Here is a 9471-nt window from a genome sequence, read left to right on the forward strand (position 1 = left end):
CGGCCGGAGTGCGGTTCGGCCGCCAGGAGGCCCGCATACCTTTTTCTTTTTTTCGGGACCCTACTTTCGGGCAGCTCCGCCAGAAGAGATCGGATGACCGGACTCATCATGGAGGAGGCACCAAGGAGGCAAGAGGCTGTTTGCATGCAAGGGAATACCAAGGTGGTCTTCTTCAATGATCGTTATACCTGTTCTTGCATACCCGCATGTAGCCTACCCTTGGATAGGACACGTCAAACAGTCCTATTTATTTCTGCTTAATGCATCAATTGTACACTTACGTCTTGACGTATTGTCCAAATAAATGGGAAGTAATACGGAGCGTCAGCTTCTTATCACTACCTCATATTTTCTGTTGAATATTTATTCAATACTGCATCCGTACGTTTTGGTACGGTCATTTTTGCCAGGGGCTTCTTATCGAGCCCCATACTATGGCAAGGAAAGTCCGAACACTTTCAACAGTGCGGCACCCCGAACTTATAGCATTATATCCATCAGCTCCGAATCATGTCTTGGGTCAATAGTTGGGTTAGCCCGGCTCCCTTGTTTTCGTACCTTACGTTCCGTTATATCGGCTAAGCTAGCGCACGGAGAACTACTGCGATGTGTCCCGGTTCTTCCGGACGAGCACCTCAGTAGAGAAAGCTGAAAATTGACCGTCATGATGTGGCGAGAGCTGGTCGCTGTTCGCGAGGTATCAAAATCCCTAAAGATTTTTTCCGCTTATGGCGAGGAATCGGCTTGGTCCGATTTAGGCGTGCATAGCGCCCCAGTTCGGCCTTCCGAATACTTGGGGCTTTGCCGAAATTTAAAATTGTAGACTTCTATGGTCAAGTGAGAGTTATAAAGCCGAGTAATCCGATTGCCTGGTTCGTTGCGCCAAATACCTCCTTAAAGAACCAAAACTTTGGATAAAGAGTGTTTGGGTTTCCACGAACACCCCAGTACTAGTTACAAGGGGGCGGAAGCCGACGACTGGCCTACTTTCAAGATTTTTATAAACGACCTTAGAGAAGGTAAGATTTTAAATCCAACAAAGTGTTGCATAGCACAAATAAACCCGTTCTAATATTACACGGACGACATGAGTACATTCACTCAAAAATTATGTTCTTAGGACATTCATTCGCCACAAGACGAGCGCCTTTCATAACGCCATCACAATATTTCTCGGGGCAGCGATGCTCCTTGCCCTCTGGGGGTCCATCCTTCACGAGCTTCTCAGCGTCAGCTTGCCCCAATGCACCTTCGCGCGGACAAAGGCCCGTCGGGCACCCTCAATACATGCGGACTGCTTGATAACTTCTAGCCGTGGGCAGGCATGCACCATCCGCTTCACCAGGCCAAAGTAGCTGTCGGGCAGGGGCTCCCCAGGCCACATCCGGACTATGAGGCCCTCCATGGCCTGTTCGGCCGCATTGTGGAGTTCGACCAACTGCTTTAGTTGGTCACTCAGAGGCATCGGGTGTTCGGTCCCAGCATATTGGGACCAGAACAGCTTCTCCGTAGAGCTCCCCTCTTCAGCGCGATAGAACTCCGCAGCGTCCGAAACGCTGCGTGGTAGATCTGCGAATGCCCCTGGAGAACTCCGGATTCGTGTAAGTAAAAGAAATGATTCCTCCACATGCTTGCTTTGCATAAAGAATGCCTTACCCCCCCATTAACTTTTTGGCTGCCTGGATTTCCTGGAGGGCCTTTTGGGCTTCGGCCTTAGCGTCAGCCATGCTCTGGAGGGCCTTTTCAAGCTCAGACGCTTGCGTCTTGTAGTCATGCTCCAGGGAGCCTAACTTCTGACCGAGCTCCTGTACCGAAGACAAAACCTTCCAGATTTCTTTATGCGTTGTACCGAAGAGCTCTAGTAGCATCTGGTGTTCGGCCGGGTTGAACTCCCACATATCAAATGCTCGTCTTTGACACGGGAGAATCCGGTGTATGAGCATGACCTGGACCATGTTGACAAGCTTGATCTTCTTTTCCCTCATATTTCTGAGGCACGTCTCGAGTCCGGTCAGCTCCGTGGGCTCGCCCCAGGCCAGGCCCTTCTTCTCCCAGGAGGTGAGCCACGTGGGGATTCCGGATCTGAACTTGGGGGCCGCCACCCAGTTGGCATTGCGCGGCTCGGTGATGTAGAACCACCCTGATTTCCACCCCTTTATGGACTCCGCGAAGGAGCCCTCGAGCCATTTAACATCAGGCATTTTGCCCACCATGGCGCCTCCGCACTCCGCCTGTTGGCCGCTCACGATCTTCGGCTTCACGCAGAAGATTTTCAGCCACAGGCAGAAGTGAGGTTTGATGCGGAGGAAGGCCTCGCACACGACGATGAACGCCAAGATGTTGAGGACGAAATTAGGGGCCAGATCGTGAAAATCTAGCCCGTAGTAGTACATGAGCCCGCAGACGAAAGGGTGGAGTGGAAACCCTAGTCCACGGACGAAATGAAGGAGAAATACCAATCGCTCCCGAGACTTCGGCGTGGGGGTAATCTGTCCCTCCGGTTGAAGCCTGTGCGCGATATTAGCGGCCAGGTATCCGGCTTCCCGAAGCTTGCTTATGTTCTCCTCTGTGACAGAGGAGGCCATCCACTTGCCTCCCGCTCTGGACATGATGCGGTCCTAAGGAGAAGGTAAGAACTTGAGCGCTGGAGCTCGAGGGTGCGAGAACGGATGAGCGAAGGAAGAAGAAGGCGTGGGTGAAGATGGGAGATTTCTGCCCCCTTTATAAAGGCGATGCGAATTTGCGCCTCCCCACTTGCCTCTCGAAATATCTTATTTTTCCAGGCGCCTCACTTACTGGCGCTGGTTGGGTTACCCATACCCGCATTGATGGAGATCCTGCGATAAGGGGACACGATCTTTGCTTTGACAAGACCTGCCAAAGAAACCGCCTCGCGATGTGTGCAGAAGCATATTGTAGAAAACGGTTCGAATAAACACCTAACCATGGCGTGATGTCACTTTTTGAAGAATTGTCAGCGGATTAGACTCGTGGATTATTATTATTCTCTCTATGGTGGTATATAGAATGTTATCTTGCAGAGCCGGACACGGTCCTTGTGTTTGGAAGTTATCTTGGAGTACTTGGAGATGGAACCCGCCTCGCAATGCCGAAGACAATCTACGCGCCGGGCTCATCGTCATTGAAGCCTGGTTCAGGGGCTACTGAGGGAGTCCTGGATAAGGGGGTATCCGGACTGCCGGACTATATACTTTGGCCGGACTGTTGGACTATGAAGATACAAGATGGAAGACTTCGTCCCATGTCAGGATGGGACTCTCCTTGGCGTGGAAGGCAAGCTTGGCGATTCGGATGTAGATCACCTTCTCTGTAAACCGACTTTATGTAACCCTAGCCCCCTCCGGTGTCTATATAAACCAGAGGGTTTAGTCCGTAGGACTGATCACGATCATCATCAACAATCATACCATAGGCTAGCTTCTAGGGTTTAGCCTCTTTGATCTCGTGGTAGATCAACTCTTGTAATACTCATATCATCAAGATCAATCAAGCAGGAAGTAGGGTATTACCTCCATCGAGAGGGCCCGAACCTGGGTAAACATCGTGTCCCCAGTCTCCTGTTACCATTAGCCTTAGACGCACAGTTCAGGACCCCCTACCCGAGATCCGCCGGTTTTGACACCGACAGCGAGCTCAGGTTCTTCCTCCTCTACGCATTGCCAGAGCTACGGGCTACGTCGACGGCACCCTCCCAGCCCCTGCCAAGCTCCTGGAACCCAATGACAAGGGTGAGGGCGCTCCAAACCCTGCGTATGCCAACTGGTACCGTCAGGACTAGATTGTTCTCAACTACCTCCTCGCCTCTCTCTCCGATGAAGTGCTGCAGCAGGTGCATCGGTTTGAAACTTCTTGCGCCATCTGGGCGCATATCGAGGAGATGTACAACATCCACTACCGTGCCAACATCGTCCAGATCAAGCTGGACATGGCGGTCTTCCGGAAGGGCAACCTCTCCATGGCGGACTAATTCGCCAAGACCCGCGCCAACGCCGACCAGCTTGCTGCCGTCGGCCGCACCATGCGTGATGAGGACATCATCGCCGCCGTCATCACCGGTCTCGACACCGACTACGAGCCACTCATCACTACTGCCACGACTCGCCTTGATGGCATGTCCCTTGGGGAGTTTTACTCCCACGCCATCGCCTTCGAACGCCGTCGTGAGTACAACGCCACTCGTCTTCATCCCAACGACTCCTCCGTCCACTTCGTCGCTCAGGACTCCAATGGAAACACCAACAACAACCCTCCCAACTGGGGCAAGGGCAACTACCGCAGCAAGTGTCGCGGCAACGGCGGTGACCGCGGTGGCTACAACAACTCTCGTGGAGGTGATCGCGGGAACCGTGGCGGTGGTGGTGCACGCCAGCAAGGCAACTTCGCCGGCAACCGAGGTGGTGACCGCGGCGACTACGACGATTGCGGTGACAGCCGCGTCCAGTGCCACCTCTGTCGCTATCCTGGGCACTATGCCTGGGAGTGCGGCCAGCGCTACAACCACGCCTTCCAACCCCAACAATCCAAGATGGCTGGTCTCGCTGCCGCATCTCCTCCTTCCATCTTAGGAGATCCCGCCTGGTTCGCTGACACCGGCGCCACCAACCACATCAGAGGCGACCTCGATCGCCTCACGATCCGGGATAAGTATCCAGGGAGGGATCACATCCACACAGCTGGCGGTTCAGGTTTGCACATAGCTCATCGTGGTCATGCAATTCTTCCTACTCCCTCTGCAAATCTGAAACTTCGCAATATCTTGCATGTCCCTAATGCTGACAAAAATCTTCTTTCCGTTAATCATCTTGCCGTTGATAATCATGCTTATCTAAAGTATTACCCTACTCATTTTCTTATGAAGGATTTGATCACCAAGAGGGTTCTACTTAAAGGCAGATGTGAGAATGGGCTCTATCCCATTAGGCCATCACCTCCTCGTGCTTTGTCTTCGGTTAGGTTATCTGCTGAAGATTGGCATGCAAGACTTGGCCATCCCTCCACGCAAGTTGTTCAGCACATTTTATCTTCAAATAAGCTAGCTTCATCTAGTCGGTCTTTGACCCATGTTCAACTGTTCTTTGTGATTCGGTACCGCTTGAACTAATTGGTCCAATTCTTGGTAGGTACTTATTAGGGGGAGGGCCAACCACCAAATGAACAACGATCTCCCGGTCCCACTTGATTCCTGGGGAATTTAGGGAACCCTGCGGACTTGACTCTTTTAAGAGTGTAATGCTTGTCAGCAAGGAAAAACACACCAACTACCTTTCCCTAGATCATCAAGTGTTTCTTCTTTTCCCTTAGTAATTATTTTTTCGGATGTGTAGGGACCTGCCAAAACCTCTTCTGGTGGGTTCCAGTACTATGTCTCATTCGTTGATGATTATAGTAAGTTTGTTTGGATTTATCTTCTCAAACGGAAATGTGATGTGTTTGATGTCTTTCGTGACTTTCTTGCTCACGTTGAACGCTCTTGGCTCGTAAAATTGTATGTGTTCAGTCTGACTGGGGTGGTGAGTACGAAAAACTCAACAACACATTTTTTTCGTCAACTTGGTATTATGCATCACGTTTCCTGTTCACACACACATCAACAGAACGGTTCTGCCGAAAGGAAACACCGTCACATTGTTGACACGGGGTTATCTCTGTTATCACATGCGTCTATGCCCCATCATTTTTGGGATGAGGCATATCTTTCAGCTTGCTACCTCATAAATCGACTTCCTAGTCGTGTCATTGGCAACACAAGTCCTATGCAAAAATTGTTTAACACCAAACCCGACTAAACATCTCTTCGAATGTTTGGTTGTGCTTGTTGGCCCAACTTGCGCCCCTACAACACACACAAACTTGCTTTTCGATCTCAACAATGTGTCTTTGTCGGGTACAGCATTCGTCACAAGGGCTACAAGTGCTTATACTTACCCACTGCCCGAGTGTACATCTCTCGCGATGTCACGTTTGACGAAAAGGTTTTTCCATTCGCTAGTCCTCTTCCCTCCCCCATACAACCCAGGGTAGTTGAACATGCCATATTGTTATTTCCGCATGACCACATGAACTATTGTACACCTGGTTTGCGTGCTGACTTGGATGCAGGATCTTCCATGGCGCAGAAAATCCCAGGCAAAACCACCACGGGATCCCAGGAGGATCCTGGTGACCGGTTCGAGGCTGATCCGGTCTTGGATCCCGCGCTGTCGGCGGACAGCGGCGCGTATTCCCCAGTGTTAGGCAGCGGCGGTGCAGCGGCCTCCATAGTGGGCCGCGTGGCGGCCGCTGACGGGCCGACCTCCCCTCCACCCGCGCCAGTGGCGGGGTCCACACCTGGGCCGGCTTTCCCCCAGCCTGACATGCCTCGAGCCGAGCCACACGTGGATTCAGGGTGGGCCGCTGCTGCAGTTCCTGCCACCCCGCCAGCTACCGACTCGGGATCCCATGCGGATCTCGGTCCCGCTCGCCCTGCCGCTGGTATGGGATCCCAGGAGGATCTCTCGCCTGGATCTTCTGCTTCGCGTGGATCCGATGCTCCACCCGGCCACACCATGATGACTCGCCTACGTGACAACACACGCAAGGCCATGCAACACACTAATGGCACGGTCACGTATGACCCGTCTCGACGTGCGTTTCTCGCGTCGTAAGAACCTACTGATCATCGTGAAGCTTTACATTCTCTCGCGTGGCGTGCGGCCATGCAACTCGAGCTTGCGGCCCTTCATCACAATGGCACCTGGTCTTTGGTTCCACCACCATCTAATGTCAACGTGATCGACTGCAAATGGGTTTTCACATTCAAGCACAAGGAGGATGGAACAGTTGATCGTCATAAGGCACGACTCGTTGCCAAGGGGTTCAAACAATGATATGTCTTGGACTATGATGATACGTTCAGTCCCGTCGTCAAACTGGTCACTGTTCGCTTGGTTCTCTCCATTGCAGTCTCTCGTGGGTGGTGCTTGCGTCAGCTGGATGTCCAAAACGCCTTTCTTCATGGCGTTCTTCAAGAAGAGGTGTACATGCGACAGCCCCCTGGTTTTGTGGATCCCAGGGCTCCACGACATCTTTGCAAGCTCAGCAAAGCAATCTATGGTCTTAAACTAGCTCCTCGAGCGTGGTATTCCAGGCTCAGTACTCGGCTTCTTCAACTTGGTTTTGTGGCATCTAAGGCTGACACCTCCTTGTTTGTCTTTCATCATGCTCGCGTCACCATGTTTATGCTTGTGTATGTGGATGATATCATTGTGGCCAGCTCGTTTCCTACTGCTACCACCAAGTTGCTGGATGATCTTCAGGCCTCTTTTGCCATCAAAGATCTCGGTCCTTTGCATTATTTCCTTGGATTTGAGGTGAGATCGTCGCCAGGGGGGATTGTACTTTCTGAACAGAAGTATATTGGTGACATTCTTCATCGAGCAAATATGGAGAATTGCAATATCTCCACCACACCCATGTCTTCGGCCGAGAAGCTCACCAAGGAAAGTGGGTCGCCATTGTCTCAAGATGATAGCACCAAGTATTGTAGTCTGGTTGGTGCTCTTCAATATCTAACACTTACCAGGCCAGATATATCCTTTGCAGTAAACCGTGTTTGCCAGTTTCTTCATGCACCTACAATTACACATCTCTCTGCAGCTAAACGGATTTTGAGATACATAAAGTATACTCGAAGCATGGGCCTCTCTATAAGGAAATCCCCTTCAATGTTGTTAAGCTGTTTTTCTGATGCAGATTGGGAAGGGTGCAGTGATGATCGGAGGTCTACTGGTGGTTTTGCTGTATTTCCTGGTCCTAATCTTGTGTCCTGCAGTTCGAGGAAACAAGCCATGGTTTCTCGCTCAAGCACAGAGTCTGAGTATAAAGCACTTGCAAAAGCTTACATAATCTGGATCCAGTCAATCCTTGGTGAACTTGGTGTTTTCATGGCAAGACCACCTGTGTTGTGCTGTGATAACTTGGGAGCTACTTATCTATCTGCTAATCCAGTATTTCATGCCAGGACTAAGCACATAGAAGTAGACTTTCACTTTGTTTGAGAGAGAGAGTTGCAGCCAAGGCATTGGATGTTGGGTTCATCTCTTCTAAAGAGCAAGTTGCTGATATATTCACAAAGCCATTGGCTGAGACGATGTTTGTCTCAAATAGATACAATATGAACCTTCTTGAGGGAAGTTTAGATTGAGGGGGGATGTTAAACATAATGTTGTTATAGATTAGGAGGCTGTTAATATATGTAGTTATCTCCTTATCTCTTGTAACAACCTATGTAATCTCGGCCGTGCCATGCCCTAGAGGCTGCATATATAAATACTCCCCCGGCCGCCCTATGGGTTGTGTTGAATCCCAATCTCCTTCTTCTGTCTCACAACGAAGAGTTCTTGGACAAGAATTCTAGTAATGAAGAATTGGCTAAGGGAAGAGGACATGCAAATTGAGATGATGTTATTAGTGAAGGATGCTGGAAACTGTATTACTCCATCAACTGATGTTATTTTCGTTGGTATTGCTTGAAGTTTCTCCGATATTCACATTCTTAGGAGTTGGACCTACTTCTTGTGCTGCGCTTTCTCTTACCCACGGAGCTTTCTGTGAAGGTTAAGTTGTGCACAAATGCTAATAAGTTATATTAAAAAAACAAGACAGGAATAACATGCTGACAAGGAAAATGTTTTAAAATAATTTGGGCTGAAGAAGGTGCTCTTGTTGGGGTAGAACTAGGTTCTCTCACAGAGGCTGAACTAGGTACTCTTATTGGTGGTTGAGACAACTGACATGATGCTACATTGGTACAATTGTGCCAGAAGGATTTCCTTTTAGACAAGATGTCCCAGCTTATTTGCATATTCCAAGTCTTATGACAGTCCCATGCTTACTGACCCTAGTGTTTTTTGATTTCTCCTCAGGTTCTCCTGTCCTAATTGTCTTTGTTCTATCTAACAGATGTGGAGGTTCTGGCTTTGGTTTGTCTGACACGCACCATGAGGACATGCCCTCCATATGCTGAAGGAGCCCCGTTTGAGTAAGCATTATAGACATTTGGCAAATCGTTGACACTTTCTTATGTATACTAGATGAATTCCCCGTGCAGCGGAAATTTGTAGTACTCAACCTAGCTAGCATCTTTATGGTTTCTCCTTTAGCAAAATAATTTGTTTACCAATATTTTTAAAAATAAATAAAGGTATGTCTTTGTGTAAGTCCGAAATGGAGCAAAATGAAACAAAATGTACATGCATCAATTTTCTTTCATGAACCACCGTAGTGTGAGCTACATGCATGTGTCAAGAGACTTTTCAGTAATTTAAGAGCAACTCTAGCAGACCCCGCAAAAGGCCTCGACCCGCAAAATAACCGCCAAAATGCGGGCCGGCGGTGAAAATCCCGCCCGAACATATCGTGCAAACGCGGCCGGCCCGCAAAATTTTTTGAGAGGCGCGGCTAAAACTCGAC

Source organism: Triticum dicoccoides, chromosome 7B (assembly GCF_002162155.2).
Source record: "Triticum dicoccoides isolate Atlit2015 ecotype Zavitan chromosome 7B, WEW_v2.0, whole genome shotgun sequence".
Lineage (NCBI taxonomy): Eukaryota > Viridiplantae > Streptophyta > Magnoliopsida > Poales > Poaceae > Triticum > Triticum dicoccoides.